The 20,459-nt window shown below is 35.6% G+C and overlaps 2 pseudogenes; one reads left to right on the top strand and one right to left on the bottom strand.

Moving 5' to 3' along the window:
* LOC141521422 (nectin-3-like) overlaps nt 1–12,198 on the bottom strand; it is a 64,783-nt pseudogene extending 52,585 nt beyond the window's left edge.
* Nucleotides 12,197–12,781, top strand: LOC141515174 (actin, cytoplasmic 1-like; annotated as a pseudogene).
* The last annotated feature ends 7,678 nt before the right edge of the window (nt 12,782–20,459 follow it).

Genomic DNA, 20,459 nt, shown 5'->3' with positions numbered 1-20,459 from the left:
TAGCAACACTGATTTTATTAGTGCAAAACCTTTTAAATTTAATATAGTCAAAATCATCCATTTTTCAATTTATAATAGATTCTATTTCTTGTTTGGTCATAAAAGCATCCCCTTTCAATAGATAAGACAAATAGAATATTTCTTGGTCTATTAATTTATCTATAGAATGGCCTTTTATATCTAATTCTTGTACCCATTTTGGAAATTATTTTGGTATAGATTGTGTGATATGAGTCTAAGCCTGATTTTTTATATACTATTTTCTAGTATTTCTTAACAATTTTTGTCAAATAGTGAGTTCTTATCACAGAAGCAAATGTTTTTGGGTTTATCAAACAATAGATTGCTCTAGTCATTTACTACTATTACTTTTGAATCTATCCAAATTTACTGATTCATTATTCTATTTCTTAATCAGTACCAGAAAGTTTGTGTGACTGCTGCTTAATAGTATAGTTTTAGCTCTTTTAGAACTAGACCACCTTCCTCTACATTTTTTATATCAGTTCCCTTGATATTCATGTCCTTTTGTTGCTCCAGATGAATTTTTTTAGTATTCTTTCTTGCTTGGTAAAATAGTTCTTTGATAGTTTGATTGGCATGGCAATGAATAGGTGATTTAAGTTGGGTTGAATTATCATGTTTATTATATTAGCTTGGCCTAACTATGAGCCATTGACATTTTTCCAGTTGTTTGAGCTGACTTTATTTGTGTGAGAAGTGCTTTTGTAATTGGATTCATACAGTTTCTGGATTTACCTTGTCTGCAGTTACTTTACATGGAAGTTCTATTTCCATCTCTTGCTCTTTGACTTTGCTGTTCATATGCAGACATGCTGGTGATTTATGTGGGTTTATTTTATATATTGCTACTTTGCTGAATTACTTGTTTCCAGAAGTTTTTTTAGATGATTTTATAGGATTCTCTCAGTATATCATCATATCCTCTGCAAAAAAGTGAAAGCTTTACTTCCTCATTGGCAGTTCTGTTTCTTACAATTGCTTTTTTCTCCTCTTTTTGCTAAAGCTAACATTTCTAATACTAAATTGAATAGCAATGGGGATAATGGGGATCCTCATCTCACCCCTAATCTTATTGGAAATGCTCCCAATTACACATATAATTTATTGATGGTTCCAGATAGATATTGTTTATTAATTTAAAGGAAACTCCATTTATTACAATACTTTCTAATGTTTTTAATAGGAATGGATGTCAAATTTTATCAACCTTTTTCAGCATCTATTGAGAAAATCATAAGATTTCTGTTGGTTTTGCTATTGATATGTTCAATCATGTTGAATCTTTTCCTAATATTGAATCATCCATGCCCACCTGGTATAAATCCTATCTGATCCTGGTGTAATAGCTCTTTGTTAAAATTTTATTAAATATCATATCATCAATAATATTTAGGGGAAATGGTCTATAACTCCCTTTTCCTATTGCTGGTTTGATTATCAGCACTACATATATATGTAATGAAAGAAATTTGGCAGAACTCTTTCTTCTCCTATTGGACAGTGTGCAGTTTTGTAAATATCCTCCCATTTCACTTAGGTAATCAAATTTATTGGTTTACAGTTTAACAAAATAACTCAGATATCTCTTTAATTCATTGGTATTTGGTTGACCATTTTCATATTTGGAAATTGGAAATTTATTTATCTTCTTTTATAAATCATCAGATTAACCAAACCTTTATCCATTTTATTGCTTTTCCCTCCACTAAACCTACTCTTAGTTTTATTAAGTCATTGTTTTCCTTGCCTTCAACTGTATTTTCTCCCTTGATTTTCAGAATTTCTAATTTGGTATTTAATTGGGCATCTTTAATTTCTTTAGGTTTTCTACCTTGTTTAGTTGCAATTTATATATGCATTTAGAGACATAAAATTTCCCTTCAAAACTGCCTTGGAAGTCTCCCATACATTTTGGGATGATGTCTCATTGTTATCATTTTATAGGATGTAATTATTGATTATTTCTATTTTTTCTTGTCTGACTTACCCATTATATAAAATTAAGGTATTTAGTTACCATTTAGTTATTCCTTCATCTTTTTATAACATTTTATTTCATTTAATATTTATTGCATCATGATCTGAAAAGTATGTCTTCATTTTTTTATGCTTTTCTGTATTTCATTTAAAGATTTTATGCCCTATTACATGGTCAGTTTTGGTATAGGTGACATGTAATTCAGAGAGACAGGTATATTATCTTCTATTCCCATTAAGCTTTCTCCAGAGTTCTATCATATATGTTATATAAAGTTTTATTCACCATCTTAAATTTCTTCTTCTCTATTTTGTGGTTTGATTTATCTATTTGTGAGAGAGGGAATTTGGGGTCCCCCATTAGGAAAGTTTCAATGTCTATATACCCTTGTAATTCACTTAGCTTTCCCTCTAGGAACTTTGATGCTATCCCAACAGATGTATACATGTTTAGTAATGATATAGCTTCATTATTAATGGTGCCTTTTTTCAAGATGTTCTTCACTTCCTTATCCCTTTTAATGAGATCCAATTTTGCTTTTGTTTAATCTGAGATCACAATTCCTGTTATTTTTTTAACTTCAGCTGAATCATAATATATTTTGCTCCAGTCTTTTACTTTGCCCTATGTGAATCTCTTTGTTTCAAATATGTTTTTTTGTAAACAACTTAGAATTTATTCAGTCTTCACACCCTCCCTTCTTTCCTTCTACTATAATATATCTTTATGCTTCTTCACTGGTGTTAAGGACAGAAGTACTATCAATCAAGTACTCTCAATAAAGTACCATCAATCAAAACACCATCAAGGGAAGGTTGACTAATTTATTGCTTGATTGCTTCATAAGTTCAAAGTACTATCAATGAAAGCACAATGCAATGTAAATTTCTGGATTGCTTGATAAGCAGTATTGTCTCATAGTCACTAAGTACCCCACCCTCTTCTGTCTCATTAGAAATACCTTTATCTGGTTGGCTAGGTGGCACAGTGGATAGAGCACAGGCCCCAGAGTCAGGAGTACCTTAGTTTAAATCTGTTCTCAGACCCTTAATAATTACCTAGTTGGGTGGCCTTGGGCAAGCCACTTAACCCCATTGCCTTGCAAAAAAAAAAAAACCTAAACAAAAGAAATACCCTAATCAAAAGGCATGAATCCTATCAAATCATAATCATTTTATTTATACTTTACCCTTTTCCAAGTATCCTCCAAGGACATAGAATACTCATGAATCCAAATTATTCCATGAACCATTTGTAGCCCCCCCAAGTATTCTCTCTCCCATATTTCTTCTTGCTCACTTCTTTGCTTTTTAAATTAATTTTTAAGCTCTTTTATGAGCTTAGCATAGGCTCCTTTGAGTCTTCCCATGCAGATAATTTTCCACCTTTTTCTTCTTCTGAGAAAGTATTGTTATTATCTTTATGTGAATAGTAGTTTTCTATTGTGAGAGCTCTTTTTTGTCCTCATTTTGAAATGACTGAGCTCTAATCCTGGGGTTTGGGGATTATAGATGCAAGCTTTTTTTTTTACAGGGGCTGGGGTCTGACCCCTGGCTTGTCACTTGCAAAGATGTTTTTGATACAGCTCAGACAGGTATTGCATTTGCAGATGTTTGTTTCTTCCTTCATGTGCAGTTTCTGCCTATGAAGTAGTTTATTTTCTTTCCAGTCCTGTCTTTTCATCCAGTGTTCCCAGTATTCACATTTTATTTAAAGTTGTGACCATCCTTGATCACTTGTTATATAGGTGCCAGAACCTATGCTGTTGTTGAGCTGTTGGGATCTGGACTGCACTGTGGTTCAAAGCCTCCCATTGGCTTTCCCACTCTGCCACCTAGTTGGACTTTGCTTCCCCTTTTCCCCCAGAGACAGACATAACCTGAAGATCCTCCAGGGTCTATCATTGAAAGTAATTTTTTAACTTATTTTTGGTGGAATCTCTAACTTTAATTTCTGGCCAGAGGCTTCATTTTGCTTTGTGCAAGGAAAAGCTCCAGGAGCATGATAGCTTCAGGCCACCATCTTGACTCCACCCCAAAAGTCCACCACTGACAAACCTATTTTTCAATGTGAAAATATTATCTTTTTTTCAAAATATCTGACTAAATTCTGTATTCTGTCTGATAATTTTCTTGAACTTGCCCAACATAATAGGAAATAACAGACTTTACACTATCAGCTATGCCTCCTTCTTTAAAGTAGCATCTAAAGTTCTAGGATGGCAATGGGTAATCAAATTCAGTAGGAATCCTGGTTACTAGAAATAACAATGCATTAACTCATAGATAATATTGGGCTCTCCATTTTCCCCTTTATCTCGGTTGCAAAATACAAAATGAACACCTGAAATTTTCTAAATATTTTTTGGTTTTTTGCAAGGCAAACGGGCTTAAGTGTCTTACCAAAGGCCACACAGCTAGGTAATCATTAAGTGTCTGAGACTGGATTTGAACCCAAGTACTCCAGACTCCAGGGCCCGTGCTTTATCCACTACACCACCTAGACACCCCATTTGTCTAAATATTTAATGAGCATCAGTTTCATTCAGAATCTCGAAAAGACTCTAATTGATATCTCAGTCCAAGTACTTCATATTTCTTAAACCCTAAACCCTTCCATGAATGTGTTATGATTCAAGATCCAAAAAATTGATTCATATTTACTATATTTGATGTAATCCTTCTTTGATTCATTATTAAATAGCTTTCCTTGTCAGCTGACTTGTCAACATAGTGCTTTATATTTAGTATCTTCTTTTGTCATTACAGAAGTTTGCTAGGCCAGTGGTACAAATATTATTATCCCTCTCATAAAGACGATAAAAGTGAGGTTCAAAAAAGGCTGTTTTCAAATGGTCATACCTAGTCAATATTGCAGGACATATTAATATCTGACATTCTATATACTATACCATTCTGCTCCCTTTTACATATCAGGAAACCTAATTCACAGAGCCACAGAAGACTGTAAATTACTCCTCTCAATTCAGTGGATTTCTTTTCCCCCCAGAGTACTATATCATCTGCTATATGCATACTGCTAAACTTGATAATATATACAGATAAAAGGATGTGGGATAGGATGAGGAGAGGAAGAATTTTAGATGAGAAAAGGAAAAAAGAGAAGATGTAGAATAGTCCCTAAGAAGTGGTATCGAGAATTATTATACAGAATTTTTAAAAAATTATCTTATAAATGATTTTTAATTCTCATTCTGCTATTGGCCATTCTCAGTATTTCATCACAAATAAGCTTCTTTATAAATACAGTAGGAGAATTAATAAATTAAACATATAAGGAATATCATAAAAGACGTAAAGCAACAGGTCATTTTTAGTCATTGGATCCTGATACCTTCAGACTAGAATAAAGTAGAAGAGATTAGGAGTTAATGTCTCAGCTTTTTGAGATGTTGAAAAAGGTAGAAGAGGAAGCTCATGGTAGATAGTCTTCATTTATACTAGAAATTATTAGGTGAAGTACTCAGTTGAAAGGCTATAAACTTAGAAGAGGAGAGAAGAAATGTCATAGAAAGCTTGAAGAAAGAAGAGGACTGGATTAATCACTAGGGTGTCATATAAGTTAAGAATAAATGATTTACATAATTGCATTTAAGGTGCATATGAGATTATATTAGTAGTTGACTCCATCAGTTCTTTATGAAATCAGACTTTTTCTAGGTCCTTTCAGCAGTACATAAAAACAAGTGAAAGAGAATTAACTGAATTTGGCAAAGTGTTCAGACTAGGAGAGAAGAAAAAACAAGTAGAGTTGAACTGGTTAATGAAATAATTGCTACTGGGAAGGGCAGAAAGGAAATAAAAGAAAAAGACATTAGATCTGGGAAAGTGCTGAGGATTTGAGGGGTTAGTGGTTACTGTAATCATGAAGAATTAATTTAGGAGGAGAGAAGTTAAAGAATAGATTTGATAATCAGAGTTTATAAATAGATCCATTGATATCTTTCCTTTTAACAGGATTGTTCTTTAAAAAAACCAATACATTGCTATATAACTGCAAATATTTTAGCCTCTAAACTTCATATGTATATAGAGATATCTTCTCCAATTCATAACACATTTCTTCATACACATTAAAAATTCAATAAATTATTTTTTTTCCAATCTAAATGTTAGGAGCTGCTCCTAGTTCCCACCAGCTGGCCTTACTGTTGAAGTCTCTTCTAATATTACTATTAAATGTGAACTTTTAGAATACCATTTTTCCTATTCTTTTTGTTTTTTGCAGAAATTTTCTAAGTGATTACTCAGCAGTGATAAGAAGAGTGGGGGTTGGGGATGGGTCTATGTGGTGTGAAAATCTATATAAAACAAATCATGGAAATGAAGAGCACTTCAAAAGGTCAAGCATTATACATTCAAAGTGCTTTCACTGGTGAGTCAGGAAGGAGATTTGCTAGAATAGTGTTAACATAAAACAATTATTCAGAAAAAACATGATTTATTAATATTAATTCTCCCCTCTCTTCGAAAGCTGACAGTGCTTTACATAAAATGCTGTTAATTCTCACAACTGTACTTTAAGACAGTTAAGAGGTATTTTTCCTCATTTAGCAAATTGGAAACCGAAAGCAACAAGAGGTAAATAAATGTTCCAGGATCAAAATCTAGTTTTTCTCACCCTCCCATCACCCTCCACATTGTTTAGTGTGAAGGATTTAAAATAAAGTATAGCCACAAATAAAGTAGTGTAACATCATTCAGTATTACTGATATCTTTATTATTATTTGTCCTTCGTTTTGAAAGATAGCTAATGTTATCCTGGCATGAAGTTTTGACTTCGTAGTGAATTAAATCTTTGTAAGTCGGAATTACACAAAAAGTCAGCCTCATTGTCTTTTCCATAGATATTGAAATCTGGTAGTAACAAGATGACTGAATATGACCCAGGTTTCAGTGGATGAACTTAATATTTTATAAGTCTGAGTGAACTCTAAATGCTCCACAGTTTCTGCTTTAGCTATTGAAACAGCCATTGAAATAATTTTTTCTTAACTACTCTTTCTACCAGAAGAAGTCTTCACTTGATTGGGGTAGATATGTGCCCTAATTCACTGAAGAGTTTGAACCTGTCACATGCCTTCTACTAGTTTTAACCTGTCTGCCAAAACAGTTTTATCAGATTGTGTCTATCATTGTGGACAAATACTATTTGGGTGCCCCAAGTGGAAGTTGGATGGAAGGTAGGTACAATTGTAGATAAGTAGCCCAGAAGAGGGCATAGAGAGTTCTGAAAGCAGGAGGTGCAAATCTTACTGAAAAACTGCATACACTCCTCATGATAACCAAGAGGACTGAATATTGGACCTTTTAAGATCCCAAGTTTCCATCATAACTAAGCTCAAAGGACAGTGCTTGCATGGAAATTTTCTATATTACCCAGATGCTAGAGCCTCTCCATAAGTAATACCCTGTATTTACTCCAATACATTTATTGTCTGTGTGACTATTGTTTCCCACTATAAAATGTAAATTATTTAAGCACAAAGACTCTTTAATTTTTACTTTAAAAATGTGCAGTGTGAAGTGAATATTTCCTAGCAAAAATTAAACAATTCCTAGGTGCCTGTTGTTTATTTCTTTTCTTGGATAATTGATTGGACTTAATGTAAAGAAAATCTAGGCTAACATTCTGTGTCTGATAATTATTAACTGCAGCCAAAGGCATTAATATTTCTAGTCCTTAGTATGTTGGGGACAGCTAAGTGACTCAGGGGATAGAGTATTGATTCTGTAGTCAGGAAGATTCATCTTTATGAGTTCAAATCTGTCTCAGTCATGTACTATCTGTTTGAACTTTATTTATTTATGTTTTAATTAAAAAATTTTATACATTATGAAAATATTCTTGTTTAAGAATAAACAAATACCCTCTCCCCAACAAAAAATGAAACTCATGAGAAATAAAGTAAAAGAAAGAGAAAAAATGCATTTCAGTCTGTGTTCTGATACCATAAGCTCTTTCTCTCGAGTGAATCACACTCTTTACCATAAGTGGATCAGAGAAGTTATTTCCATATTTTTTCACAGTTGCTGTTGCTAGTTTTAATTGCCTCCCTCCACTCCACCCCACTGCCATCTATTATACTTTCTCTCTCCTTTCACTCTGTCCTTAATCAAAATTGTGCTGTGGGGCAGCTGAGTGGTCCAGAGGAGTGAGCAGAGGTCCTGGGGCCTGCAGGGCCCAAGCTTACATCCCAACACAGAGACCTAGCAACCACCTGTCCCTGTGGTCTCAGGAAGGCCACCGAATCCCACCACCTTGCAAAAAGAAAAAAAATGTATTCTATGTGATTATCTTCTATGATCTAACCTCTCCTCTATCACCCACATCCCACATCCCCCCTCTCCCCATTCCCCTTCTCTCTTTTTTTTCTTCTAGATATCTATACCCTTTTAGGGAGTGTATGCTATTTTCGTTCTGAGCCATTTCCAATGAGAATGAAGGCTTCCTCATTTCCTCTCACCTTCCCGCTTCCATTTCATTGCAAAAGCTACATGAAATATCTTTTATATCAATATTTTAGCCAATTCTACCTCTCCCTGCTCTTACTCCCAGTACGTTTCCCTTTCACTCATTGATTCCATTTTTACCATATAGTATATCTGCAAATTCAACTCTCTCCTGTGCCTCATCTATAAAAGCTCCTGCATTATTAAATGAGAAGATTCATATGAGTATTATCATTGTCACCATTCCATGCAGGTCATTAAGACCCTCATAATTTACTGTTCTTGTTCACTCTCAGTGCTTCACCTTAATCTTGTATTTGAAGGTCAAACTTTCTGTTCAGCTTTGGTTGTTTCTATAAGAACATTTGAAATTCCCCTGTTTCATTGAAAGTCCATCTTTTCCCTTGGAAGAAGATGTTCAGTTTTGCTGGGTATTGAGTCTCAGTTGCATTCCAATCTCTCTTGGCTTCTGGAATATTATATTCCAAGCCCTACAGGCTCTTAATGTAGTTGCTGCTAAGTCCTGGGAAATCCCAACTGCAACTCCACAATATTTGAATTGTGTCCATCTGGCTGCTTGTAATATTTTCTGTTTGACTTGGGGGTTCTGGAACTTGGCTATAATATTCCTAGGGCTTGATTCTTGTTTGTTTCTTTCTCTTTCTGGGGGAGATTGGTGGATCCTCTCAATCTCTATTTTATCCTCTGCTTCTAGGATATTAGTGCAATTTTTCCGTAGAAATTCTTTAAAAATGAAGTTAAACTTCCAGCCGAGATGGCAGAGATAAGGCAGGCACTGTGTTAGAATGTCCTAATCTTCAGTCATAAATAAAATGAAACAAACCTCTTAACAGAAATTTGATCAATGAAACCAAGAAAGGGAAGTTAGAAGAAGAACATCTATCACAAGGTTTGTCTTCTGGGATCATGGGTGAGACCGGGTGCAGATGGAGGACTCTGCCAGGAGCACAGGATGGGGTGAGAACCTGAGAGCCTGAGACCAGCACTGACCTGAAATGCTTTGGGGGTATGGGTAAACTGTAGAGCAGGGGCATTGGTTGTGGCATTGATGGTATGGAGCTTGCCAGCAGGGATGGAGGGTGAGTTCCACTTCAAGAGAGTTATAGACATCAATTACAGGGTGCCTCTGGTTCAGAAGAACTTGGAGTCCATTCATTCATTTCAGCTGAGGCCTCTTCCTAGAACCAATTACAGCCAACCTCTGCCCCAGGCTCAGCTGTGAGCAGCAGAGTTACCTCAGTTGTAAATAAGGAGAACAATTACCTTGTTTAAGGTCAAAGGCCCCCACTGTTCAAACATAAAAGTACTCAAGAGCTTTAACCATCCCCTAAAAGTCAAGGGAGAGGGCCTCAAATCAAAGTCATAGACATTCCAGAAAAAGCAACCAGCACACCCTACTGGCCAGTCTATGTCGAATTATTAGACCCAGTGAGTAAAGTCTCTAGGGTTCCCAATACCAAACTTCTGGGAATCAGCCCCTCCCTCAAAAAGGCCATAGGAAAATGAAGAGAAGACCGTGGAAAGGAGAATCCATAGAAAAATTTCTAGAAGAAAAGACCCTAAATCTGAGATACCTAGAACCTCTGAGGAGAATATAATCTGATTTACAACACAGAAAGTAATACTTTTTTTTTTTAGGTTTTTATTTTTTTTTTCAAGGCAAAAGTGATTAAGTGACTTGCCCAAGGCCTCACAGCTAGGTAATTACTAAGTATCTGAGGGTAGATTTGAACTCAGCTACTCCTGACTCCTGGGCTGGTGCTGTATACACTGTGCCACCTAGTACACCTGCAGAAAGACATACTTGAAGAAGGCAGGAAGGAGTCTAAAAGTCAATTAGAAAATTGGGAAAGAAAATTAAGAATTTACAACAAGAAAACAAATCTTTGGAAAATACAGTTGGATGAATACAAAATGAGAATAACTCTCTAAGGTCCTCAACTGGTCAAATGCAAAAAAGAAAATAATTCTCTCAATACCTCAATTGGTGAAATGGAAAACTCTTAGAAAAATAGAATTTACCAAATGAAAAAGGAGTTGCAAAATGTAAATGAAGAAAAATTTTCTCTATAAAAGAATGAGCTGCAGCTAGTGGTTTAGTGGATAAAGCACAGGCCCTGGAGTCAGGCATACCTGGGTTCAAATCTGGTCTCAGACACTTAATAATTACCTAGCTGTGTGGCCTTGGTCAAGCCACTTAATCCCATTTGCCTTGCAAAAAAAAAAAAAACTGCAAAAAAAGAATGGAACCTAATGACTTCATGACATAACAAGAGACTGTTAAAAAAATCAAAAACTAGAAGAAAATGTAAAATACCTCATCAGAAAAACCACTGACCTTGAGAATAGATCAAGAAGGGAGAACCTGATAATTATTTTTTTTTCCTGAAAACATTGAAGAGAAAAAAAAAAGTCTGAAGTTAATATTACAGGATTTAGTGATGGAAAATTGCTCTGATATCATGGAAACAGAGGGCAAAATAGTTCATTAAAGAATATATCTATCCCCTCCAGAAAGAGATCCTAAAATGAAAACATCAAGGAATGTTGTGGCCAAATTCCAGAACTATCAGATAAAAGCGAAATTTCTTCAAGAAAGAAACAATTTATTTATCAAGGAACCACAATAAGAATTATGAAGCACCTAGCTGCATCAACAATAAGGGATCAAAGGGCCTGGAATGAGATATTCCAAAGAACAAGGGAGCATGGAATGCAGCCAAGAATCTCCTGCCCAGCCAAGCTGAGCCTTATTTTACAGGGGGAAAAGATGGACCTTTAATGAAATGGGAGTCTTCCAACATTTCCTGATTGAAAGACCAGAACTAAATAGAAAATTTGTACATCAAACAAGAGGCTCAAGAAACACATGAAAAGGTAAAAAAAAAAGGTGAAATGGGAAAAAGCTGTATCCAAAAAGATGAAACTGGCCATATCTCCACCTGGGAGAAACTTTCTTTTAACACTTGAGAATTGAAACTCTATTAGAGAGAATATACTTAGTCAGAAGTGATGGATACTTATGACTTTTCTGTGAATTAGATAGAATGATTTACACAAAGTACCTCAATAAAAAGGGGACAGTAAGGAGATTGGAGTAGGGAGGAGATTTAATGGGTTAAATCTCATTTCATTAAGAAGTACAAAAGACCTATTGCAATGGAGGGGAAGAAGGGAGGTGCTGATAAGTAATGGAATCTTCCTCTCATCAGACTTGGCTTAAATCAAGCATGCATACATACATGAACAATTAAGAAACTCAGGTTACCTTTCAAGTATTAAAAGGGTAAAAGGATAGTGGGAGGGTGGGAGGGGGAGAAAAAGGGGAACTAACAGAAGGAAGGGTGGGAAGAAGGAAAAAAGGGAAAGAGGAAATGGGGGGCTTGATATAAGATGGAAAACACATTGAACAGGGCAGCATTCAGAAACAAAATGCTGGATATGGATATGGATAAAGTGAAAAAAGGGGAAAAATACAAACAGAGGGAAGATAGCATAGAAGGCAATAAAGAATTAGTTATTATAACTTTGAATGTGAATGGAATGAACACTTCCTTAAAATGTAAGTGGAGCTGTGAGCTCTTCCACCCAGACCTTTTAGCTCTTCCAACCAGTATACACTTACCTCCCCCTGCCTCCAAGTGTGTGGCACCACCGCCTCTCTCATAATGGTTTAAACTTGCCACCTCAAAGTTCTCCATGGATGATGATATTGCTGATCTGTTTGTTGACAATGACTCTGGCATGTACAAGGCTAGAGACAATGCCCCTTCAGGACAACTTCCCTTCCATTGTTGGCCCCCAAGACATCAGGGTGTGATGGTGGGTATGGGCCAGAAAGATAGCTATGTGGGAGATAAAGCTCAGAGCAAGAGAGGTATTCTGACACTGAAGTACCTCATTGAACATGGTATTATCACCAACTGGGATGACATGGAGAAAATCTGGCATCATACTTTCTACAATGAGCTCCATGTGGCTCCTGAAGAGCACCCTTTGATGCTCACCGAAGCTCCCCTGTACCCCAAAGCCAACAGAGAAAAGATGACTCAGATTATGTTTGAGACCTTCAATACCCCAGCTATGTATGTTGCTATCTAGGTTGTGCTGTCCCTATAAGCTGATGGTCATACCACTGGTATTGTGATGTATTCCAGTGATGGTGTGACCCACACTGTATCCATCAATGAAGGTTATGCCCTTGCTCGTTCCATCCTTCATCTTAATCTGGCTGGCTATGATCTAATGGACTACTTTGTGAAGATTCTTACTGAGAGAGGGTAGAGTTTCACTACAACAGCTGAGAGTAAAACCATGTTTGACAGCTCCTAATGGGCAGCTTATCACCACTGATGATGAGAGGTTCTGAAGCCCAGAAGTTCTCTTCCAACCTTCTTTCTTAGGTATAGAATCTGGTGAAATTAATGAAACTACCTTCAACTCCATCATTAAGTGTGACATTGACATCTGTAAGTATCTGTATGACAATAATCTGTTGTTTGGTGGTATCACCATTGTACCCAGGCATTGCTGAGAGGATGCAAAAGGAGATTAGAGCCCTAGTCCCCCAGCACAATGAAAATCAAGATCATTGCCCCACCTGAGCACAAATACTCTATCTGGATTAGAGGCTCCATCCTACCATCTCTTTCCACCTTCCAGCAGATGTGGATCAGCAAAGCAGGAATCTGAAGAATTTGGGCCTTCCATTGCTTCTAAATGGACTGTTTGTGTTTTGTTTTGTCAAAAGGGTGTGATAATGGCCCAAAAAAGAGATGAGATTGGCATGGCTTTATTTGTTTTTTTCTTTCTTTTCTTTTCTTTTCTTTTCTTTTCTTTTCTTTCTTTCTTTTTTTGGCACTTGACTCAGGATTTAATGTTGAAAGTGATGAGTAGTCTATGTATGGTGGAGGCAAACATCACCAAAGTTCTACAGTGCATCTTCAGGACACAGATTGTTCATTTGTTTTATTTTTTTAAGTCATTCCAAGTAATTGTGTAATGCATTATTACGGATTTACTTGCCTCTATGAAGGGAGTTATCCTACTCTTAGAGTAGAGGAGCCACTTAACTAATCATCTGGAAGGGGAGGGGGGTTGAAGGTGCTAGTATTGCTTTCCATGTAAATTAATGTAATGTTTTAAAAAAAAAACTTTTTCCTATCTTCCATCTTAATACTTGTTAACTTTGTAAAATTGTCAACCATAATGTATGGCCCCTTAAAATCCCTTCCTGCCCCCAAAATAAATGCACATGAAGATTTTTGTAGTCTCTCCAGCAGTTTAATAAGATTGGTGCCAGCAATTGGGGTAGGGTAGGAACCATACCTGTACTGAATGTAAGAACACTTCAAAGAAAAGTGCACATTTTAAAGAAAAAATTAAAATGAATAGCATAGAGCATTAAAAACGAGAATCCTAAAATATGTTGCTTATAAGAAATTCATTTGAAACAGAGAGAGACATGAAGAGAGAAGGTAAAAGGTTGGAGCAAAATATAATTTGCTTCAGTTGAAGTGAAAAAAGCAGGGGTAGTAACTATTCTTATCTCAGACAAAGCAGCTGCAAAAATAAATACAGATAAAAGATATAAGGAAGGAAACTAAAAGGTAACAAAGACAATAAAATAATTTCAAAACTAAATATGTATGCACCCAGGGGTATAGCATCCAAATTCTTAGAGAAGTTGCAAGAGCTACAGGAAGACATAGACAACAAAAGGCTACTTGTGGGAGGACTCAACCTTTCACTAACAGATTTAGATAAATCTCATTGTAAAATAAACAAGAAGGAAGTTAAGGTGGCAAACAAATTGTTAGAAAACCTAGATATGATAGACTTATGGAGGAAATTGAATGGGGAATAAAAAGGAATGCACATTTTTTCTGCAGTACATGGCACTTACACTAAAATTGATCATGTACTAGGGCACAAAAAACTAATGATCAGTTGTGGAAAGGAAGAAATAATGAGTACATCTTTCTGAGATCATAGTGCAATAAAAACCATATACAATATTGGGCCAGGATGATATAGCCCCCCAAATAATTGGAAACTAAATAACCTCAATTTTAAAAATGAGTGGATAAAACAACAAATTATAGAAAGAATTAATTATTTAATCCTAGATAATGACAATAATGAACCAATGTACCAATACCTATGGGATACACTCAAGGTGGCTGTCAGGGGATATATTATATGTTTAAATGCTTACATGAATAAATTAGAGAAAGAGGAAATCAATGAACTAAATATGCAACTAAAAAATTAGAGAAAGAACAAATTAAAACCCCCCACCTAAATACCAAATTAGAAAATCTAAAAATTAAAGGAGAAATTAATTAATTTGAAAGCAAGAAAACTATGTATCTAATAAACAAAACCAAGAGTTGGTTTTATGAAAATACAATAAAATAGATTAACCTCTGGTCAATTGGATTGAAAAAAGTAGAAAACAAAATTACTAGTATCATAAATGAAAAAGGTAAACTCACCACCAATGAGAAGGAAATTAAAATAAAACTTTGGAATTATTTTGCTCAACAAACTAAATGGAGTGGATGAATATTTACAAAACTGTAAGTTGCCCAGGTTAAATGAAGAGGATATTAAATACCTAAACAATAGTCTATCAGAAAAAGAAATTCAACAAGTTCATTATTGCACTCACAAAGAAAAAATCTCCAGGGGCCAGTTGGATTCACAAGTGAGTTCTATGTAACATTTAAGGAACAATTGGTTCCAATTCTATATAAGCTCTTTGGAAAAATACATGAAGAGGGAACCTGCCAAACTCTTTCAAAGATACCAGTATGGTGCTAATACATAAACAAGGATGAGTTAAAACAGAAAAAAAATATAGGCCTATATCCCTGATGAATAAAGATGGAAAAATCTTAAATGAAATCTTAGCAAAACGAATACAACAAGTTATCACTAGGATAATTCATTATGATCAAGTATAATTTATCCCAGGAATTCAGGGTTAGTTTAATATTAGGAAAATTGCTAGAATAATTAATTAAATCAATAGCAGCCCTGTCAGAAATGATATGATTATACCAATAGATGTAGAAAAGGCTTTTGACAAAATATAGCACCCTTTCCTATGAAAAACACTATAGAGTGTAGGAATGAATGGATTGTTCCTTAGAGTAATAAGAAGTATCTATCTGAGACCTCCACACGTATTATATGCAATGTGGAAAGGACAAAGGCATCCCCAATAAGATTAGCTGTGAAACAAGGATGACCATTATAACCACTACTATTTAATATTTTATTAGAAATGTTAGCTTCAGCAGAAAGAGAAGAAAAAGAAATCGAAGGAATTAGAATTGGGAAGGAAGAGGCAAAGCTCTCACTTTTTGCAGATGATATGATGCTATATCTAGAAAATTCCAAAAAATCATCTAAAAAACTCCTAAAAATAATTAGCAAGTTTAGTATAGTCACAGGATATAAAATAAAACCTCATAAATCCTCAAAAGTCTTATATATGACTAGCAAGATACAGCAAGATAGAGAAATCCCATTCAAAATAATCTCAGACAAGATAAAACACATGGGATTCTATCTGCCATGGCAGACTCAAAAACTTTTTCAAAACAACTACAAACCACTTCCCAAAGAATAAAATCAGATTTCAATAGCTGTGCAAAATAAACTGCTTATGGATATATCAACATAATATAATAAAAATGACAATTCTACCAAAACTAAAATATACATTTAGTACACTTCCAATCAAAATTCCAAAAAAATTCATTCAATGAGTTAGAAAACATTGTAAGTAAATTCAGATGGAGAAATATAAAGCCATGAATTTCCAGGGATTCAATGAAAAAAAGTGCAAACAAAGGTGGCTTAACCTTACAAGATCTAAAATTATATTATAAAACATCAGTCATCAAAACTGACATATATTGGCTAAGAAATAGAGTGGTGGATCAGAGAAATGAACTAGGTACAATAGCAGGAAATGATTATAGTAATCTGCTGTTTGATAAAGCCATAGAGTCCAGCTATTGGGATGAAAGCACTCTCTTTGATAAAAAGTATGGAAGAAACTTGCATCAGACCAACACATCACACTCTGTACCAAGATAAAATCAAAATAGATACACAATCTAGACATAAAAAACAATATTCTAAGCAAACTAGAAGATCATGGAATAGTTTACCTGTCAGATCTAAGGTAGAGATGGAGAACAGAATTAAAAACAAACTAGATAATTTTGAATACGTTAATTTGAAAAGCTTTTGGATAGACAAAATCAGAAGTAGCAAGATTAAAGAAATGTAGTAAATTGGGAAAGGGTTTTTACAACTAGTATTTCTGAAAAAAGACTCATTTCTAAAATACACACAGAACTGAACTAAATTTTCCAAAAAAAAATCCCTTCCCCAATTATCAAATAGGCAAAGGATATGCAAAGGCAATTTACAGATGAGGAAATCAAAATCATCCATAGTCATATGGAAAAGTTTCTCTAAATCATTCTTATTAGAGAAAATTAAAGCATCTCTGAGGTACTACTTCATACTTCTCAGTCTGGTCAATATGACCAGAAAGGACAGTGATCAATGTTGGAAGGGATGTGGGAAATCTGGGACATTAATACATTGTTGCTGGAGCTGTGAACTCATTCACTCCTTCTGGAGAGCAGTTTGGAATTGCACCCAAAGAACAACAAAAATGTGCATACCCTTTGATCCATCAGTACCACTACTGGGTCTATACCTTGAAGACATCATGAAAAAGAGCAAAAACATCACTTATACAAAAATGTTCTTAGAAAATCTGTTTGTGGTGACAAATAATGGTAACTAAATGAATGTCCTTCAACTGGGAATGACTTAACAAACTCTGATATATGTATTTCAATGTAACAATATAGTTCTATTAGAAAACAGAAGGAATAGGAATTCAGGAAAGCATGGAAAGATTTGCATTAACTGATGCTGAGTGAGATGAGCAGAACCAGAAAAACATTGTACACCTTAAAAACAACATGGGGATAATGATCAACCTTGAAGGACTCACTCATTCCATCAGGGCAACAATTAGGGACAATTTAGGGCTATCTGTGATAGAGAATCCCATCTCCATCCAGTGAAAGAATTGTGGAGTTTTGTAAAAAAACTTTTAGCTTTAACTTAGGAAAAACAAAGAAAAACTTATATCATTATGTAATTTTGCTGTTATACTTTATTTTTCTTCCTTAACGATATGATTTCTCTCTCATCATAGTCAACCTAGAACAATGTATAGCATGGAAACAATGTAAAGACTAACAGACTATCTTCTGTGGGGGTGGGGAGAGAGAAGCAAAATTAGGGGTAAAATTGTAAAACTCAAAATAAATAAATAAAATCTTTTCTAAAAAAATTTTTAAAAAATGAAGTCAGGTCTCTTTTCCTGATCATGTATTTCAGGTAGCACAGTAATTTTAAAATTATCTTCTTAGATCTATTTATCCAGCTCAGTTGTTTTTTCAATGAGATATTTCACATTTTCTTCTAATTTTTTATTCTTTTGGTGTTGAATTATAGTGTCTTGATTTCTCTCAAAGTCATCAGCTTCTTTTACCTTCATTCTACATCTGAAGGATTTGTTTTCCTCAGAGAGCTTTCTCATCTCCTTTTCCACTTGGCTCATTCTACTTTTTAAAGCATTCTTCTCTTCAATAACTTTTTGAATTGTTTCATCCATTTGACCTAAATTGGTTTTTAACATGTTATTTTCTTCAGCATTTTTTGAATTTCCTTGACTAAGTTGTTGACATTATTTTCATGTTTCTCCTGCATCTTTCTCATTTCTTTTCCCAATTTTTCTTCTAGTTCCCTTACTTGATATTTAAAATCTTTATTGTACTCTGTCATAGCCTGAGCCCAACTTCTATATTTCTTGGAATATTTAGATGCAGAAGGTTGTACTTTCTCATCTTCAGACTGAGTATTTTGTTCTTCCATGGGACCAAAGTAATTGTCTTTGGTCAACTTCCTTTTTTCTGTTTACTCATTTCCCCAGCCTGTGCCTGGTTTTGGGGTGCTTCCTGTTCTTTTAAGTGTTATTGAAACACCCCCCCCAACAACCTCAGTATGGGAGGCTTTGACTTCTCTTCTGGTCTTTTGAATGACCTCTAGCCTAGGAGCTGTGAAGGGGGTTCCCTGCTTTATCAGGTCCCCGCCTGCAACCAGGATTTGAATGTGGTCAAAGTCCCAGAATTCCATTCCAGGAAAAGAGGACAGAACTTGGCAGTCTGCCTCCATTCCCTTACCTTTCGTTGGCTAAGCACTCAGCCAGCAGCTGCCTGGAGGTTTCTACTGAAAGAAAAGGCTCAGCATTGCAGGATAGTGGATTCTTTTTTGCATTCCAAGATCCCTTGTTCTTTGAAATATCTTGTTCCAGGCCCTTTGATCCCTTAATATTGATGCAGCCAGGTCCTTCGTAATCCTTACCGTGGCTCCTTGATATTTACATTGCTTTTTTCTGGCTGCTTGCAGGATTTTCTCTTTTATCTGATAGTTCTGGAATTTGGCCACAACATTCATTGGTGTTTTCATTTTAGGATCTTTTTCTGGAGGAGTTCTATGTATTCTTTCAATAACTACTTTGCCCTCTGATATGATACATCCCATCCATCACTAGATCCTGTAATATTAAGTCCATGCTTTTTTTCTCTTCAATGTTTTCGGAAAGTCCAATAATTTTCAGGTTGCCCCTCCTCAACCTTTTCTCAAGGTCAGTGGTTGTGCTGATGATGTATTCCACATTTTCTTCTATTGTTTCTATTTTTTGGCTTTCTTTTACTGGCTCTTTCTGTCTCATGGAGTCATTAATTTCTGAAGACTCCATTCTTTTTTAGAGTGGAGTTTTTTTCATTTTTGCCACTCTGATTAGTCCATTATACTTTTGAAATAGCTTTCCATTTGACCAATTGAGGTTTTCAGAGAATTATTTTCTTCTTGCATTTGCCCAGTTGAGGAAATGAGAGAATTATTTACATTTTGTATTTGTCCAGTTGATGATCTGAGAGATTTATTCTCATTTTTATTTGTCCAATTTTATTTTTTAAGGATTTATTTTCTTGTTGGAAGGTATTAATTGTCTCTCCCAAATTTTCCAGTTGATTTTTAAACTTCTTCCTTATTTCTTCAAGGAAATCTTTCTGTGTTGAAGACCAGGTCGTATTCTCCTCAGAGGGTCTAGGTCTCTCTGATTTAGGTTCTTTCCTTTCCAAGAATTTTTCTGTGGATCCACCTTGCCACTGGCCCTTCTTCATTGTTCTAAGACCTTGAGTTGGGGAGGGGCTGGTTCACAGGGGTTTGGGATCAATAGAGGCATTACTCACTGAGTGTAATTTCTCTGGCTGGACAGTAGGAGGTGCTGGTTGCTTTCTCTGGAGTTTCTGTGACCTTCATTGAGGCCTTCTCCCTTAGCTTGAAGGGAAGAGTTGGAGCTAATGGTGGGCTTTGCCCTGGCCTGAGGTCATATCTCTGCCTATTCTCAGATGGGCTGGTTCTTCTGCTCACACACCTGTGCCTGAGGCAGAATTAGTCTGCAATTGTTTGTTCTGGGAAGAGGACTCAGCTGGAGTGGAGGCATGGACTCAGAGTTCCTCAGACCAGAGGAGCCCAGGGATGGTGTCCACAGTTATCCTGCTCCAGAACTCTACCCCCCAGCCCTGTTCACAAGCTCCAGAGTGTCAGCATGCACCTGCTCCCTAGTTGACTTAAGCTCCTGTCATTTAGCCCCATCAGTTATCCAGCAGATCCAGCTCTCAGGCCCTCAGACTCCCTGGCTCCATTCTGCTGCTAATCTGACTGATCCGGGGATGATCTGCCCTCTGTGCCCAGACTCACCTGCCCGAATTTGTTCAGTGCTGCTGAGGGAACCAAATCCTGATGTAGATGTGCTTTCTCCTGGCTTTTCTTTCTGGGTTTTATGGGTCGG

Source organism: Macrotis lagotis, chromosome 1, assembly GCF_037893015.1.
Source record: "Macrotis lagotis isolate mMagLag1 chromosome 1, bilby.v1.9.chrom.fasta, whole genome shotgun sequence".
In the NCBI taxonomy this organism is placed as follows: Eukaryota; Metazoa; Chordata; class Mammalia; order Peramelemorphia; family Peramelidae; genus Macrotis; species Macrotis lagotis.
This window is presented reverse-complemented; position numbering and strand designations above follow the sequence as displayed.